Below are 3,482 nucleotides of genomic sequence, written 5' to 3'. Positions count from 1 at the left end.
CAGAGTTCTGCCTGGATGGTTATAAACAGAATATATTTTTAAGTTGCCTGCATTAATGGTGTAAATTTCTATGCCAGTTTATTCCAGATTAGTTGTAGGAATCTTTTTTATCTCATTATAATGTTTTTCTTTATAAATATTGCAGTACCTCCACCTCTGGCATGAGGTCTATCATTTCTAATTAACGAGTAATTTCTTAGCTTGGGATTATCACAGGGCCGCAAATGGGCCTCGTTAACTAACAGGATATCAATTTTGTAGTGGGTAGCAAATTCTAGAATGTTGTTGCTGAGTCCATTAGCATTCCAGAATGCAACCTGTTTAGAATTTATTGTGATTGCCGAATTATCCATTAATCAACTAGAATATGACTTGGGTATTTTTGAGAAATATGTTTGTGTCAACCTGGTTTGGATTTGATTTGCTAAAAGCTGATAGCATTTCTCCCAAAGTGGCAGCAAACATTGCAGCAGAGTTTTGGCTGCTTGGTGTGGTTTCTGCCGATTTGTTGCATGAGGAACCTACAGAGGCATATGATTTATCAGGTGTAATAGTACGCACTTTAATTTCCGATTCGAGGTGTGTGACTCTCGCTTCTCAGTGGATGGGGTTACTGCCTCCCTAGTCCTTGTCAGGTTAGATGAGTGGAGTGAGCAGCCCTTGTAATTAGCTGGATGTGGGCCGCCACAGTTGGCACACTTAGCAGGAGTGGTTCTTGGTTTGGCACATGTGTGCGAGGGATGATTATTTCTGCACTTCACACATATGTATTCTGCCCTACAAAGTTTCTGCCCACGACCATACTTTTTGCAGCGATGGCATTGTCCGGCGGATGTCTTCCTTCTGAGGGGTTCAGTCTTGGTAATCAAATTGCAGACAGTTTTAAGGACATAAATCTCTTGTTGATCTTTACTGATCTCCACCAAGACCAGAGGCATAGGCCGCTTATCCGCTCTGTACATGAGTGGTATTTTTATTGGTGTTAATCCTTGCGATTTGAGATCAGTGGCTATTTCTTCGGATGGTATGGTTTCCATCAAACCTCTGATTACCACCTTGAGGTTTTTTCACTTTTAAGTCGAAAAGTGTGATATAGGACTTTCAATTCATCTAAATGTCTGGTGAGCAGACGGTAGTCCGATGCACCTTCAGGCTGAATCCGGACTCCTTCATCGGTGTTCTTTGCTAAGTTGAATTTAATGATCTTGTTTTTCATCAACTCAGTGATTGATGACCATTTTTCTTTGGATCGTAAGATCACTGGTGGAATTCTCTCTTTAGACCGAGTTACTGCATCCGCCTCTACCACTCTTTCAGTTTGTGCTGTAGTATCCATTGGTGTTGCTCTCTCTCTTAGGTCTGAGGCAGCATTTCAGGTTCTAGAGACTCCTTCTTTCGCTTCTTCCTACTAACTACTTGGAAGTCGTCATTGTCCTCAAGTGTGTGAATATCAGCTGATGTGGCATTTTCTTTGCTGGAATCTTGAAGAGGGTCAGAGGATTGGCAGTCCTCTGATTCAACCTCTTCTATTTGGTGAATTGCTACATTTCTTAGCCATTTCCTTTGCAGCAGGCCTCCTACATGTTTAAAAATTGCCAATAGCTGCTTAAAATCGAGCTCGTCGTATGGAGAGTCCATTATCTGGCTTCAGAGAAAATAGCAGTTGCTCGGGTTTCCCGAGTGGTTTGTAAGTGATCCTGTAGACTTTGAGAGTCCACTAGCAAATCCCGTAGACAGCTTAAAGTAAGCTTCTACCAGCAAAAAGTTAATTTATTATAGGTGATTATCTTAAAAAACGAGGGAAAAGGAGTTTCGGGAACTTACTTGGACACAGTGCAAAGACCTACCTCCCTGAAATACCATTCGTCCACCACTGGTCCTCATTGCGGGTGGGCCTGCCGGCCATCAGACCTCTGCATATTTCTTACAGAGGGGGAGATAGTAGGTCTCGAACTGTGTTAGTTCCAGTGCAATGCGAGCTTCCCGGAAAACCTTATATAAAATTCAACTAGGCAAAGTCTAAAGGAATACGTCCTATCACAACGATATCAAAAACCATTTTTTCACTTGAGCAGATTTACAGACCACACCTCCACTATATGGAAGACAATGGGCGCGTTCAGACAGGCATGTAGCGCTACCGTAGCGCTAGCCTAGCGTGACGTCATAAATGTGTCCGAGCCAACTGCTCGATCGTAGCGCTACCGTTTCGATAGCCATCCGCTACAAATTAATTTAATTTGTAGCGATTAATTTTCGCTACAAAGTAGCGCTTTGCCTTGCTGATTGCGCCCAATGTAAACTGACGTTTTTTGAGTATCGACATATGTTTAGGGGTCATTTGACTTACAAAAAAATTTCTTTTTACGACTATGTTTAGATAGATCGTATAATAACGAAAAGAGCCGCAATTATTCATTGAAAGAGCCGTATGCGGCTTTGGAGCTGCAGGTTGCCGACTCCTGGACTCGACTATTGAAAATGGTCACTCAATAACTCTACTATTATGTCTGACTCAGTCACCTCAGCGCCCAGTAAAGTTATCCTCCTAAAGTCATATCTTTCACTTACCACCTAACGAAAGAATTCTTTCGAATTTGTTTTGACCTGCTAGGCTAAGGTCTTCTCATAATGCGATTCGGCCTTCATTACTGGTAATCTTTCTTGCCCGAGTTTTGTACCTGCTTGTGAGTGTGCTGTTTCTCCTAGCAAATCCACTGTAAAAGTTTCTCTTCTTTTTTTTTTTCAGATCACACTTAATACTACAGCTGATCCATCTAAGTTATTTATTTTCCCGACCATTAAAAAAAAATAAAAATTCAGCGAACGCCTTTTTGTTCCCATATAGGGAGTAGGCAAGGCCGTTTCTAAACCCTATCTAACTTTTGGAGAATGAGTGGTCAGTTCAAACTCCACTGGTAGCCAATCAGAGATAGCTGGCCCAAGGCTATCACTAATTAATCGACACACAGTGAAGAAGGCCACTAGTAAGTACCGCCTGGTATGGGTTAGTGTAGTGGGTTCGACGGCCGATTTCCTTGAGTTTACGGGACGAAAAACCCGAGTTTCTGGGAGAAAAAATCCGCTTGCCCGTGCCAGAGATCGATTAACTCCGGAACCGGTCGAAAAAAGAAAAAAGTTCCTCTTGTCGTCGACTAGATTCGAACGCCTTTCGTCGTGCGGTCTAGCGCTGTAGAGTGCAAATGCCACTTCTACTGAGCTAAACAGGCTCTCTTTCCTGACCATGGGATTACATTTCGATATTGTTACCTTTAGATAACCGTTTATCCCATGCGTCGCTAACATCTTTCACCTGCAATTTCTATGCCATGGGACGGCTGTAAGCTGCCTTCGAAGCTTGTTGTAATTATTAACCCCGTAGTTCCGTATAAACCCATTCTTAAGAGAAAAATCCACAAATTTTGCAACCTCCTAAGTCAATACCACATGACGACTCTCACCAATCAGAAGTAACCTGGACA

Source organism: Typopeltis vanoorti, chromosome 21 (genome assembly GCF_054136105.1).
Source record: "Typopeltis vanoorti isolate ZY-2024b chromosome 21, IOZ_Tvanoo_1.0, whole genome shotgun sequence".
In the NCBI taxonomy this organism is placed as follows: Eukaryota; Metazoa; Arthropoda; class Arachnida; order Uropygi; family Thelyphonidae; genus Typopeltis; species Typopeltis vanoorti.
The sequence above is the reverse complement of the archived record's forward strand: the minus strand, read 5'-3'. Positions refer to the sequence as shown.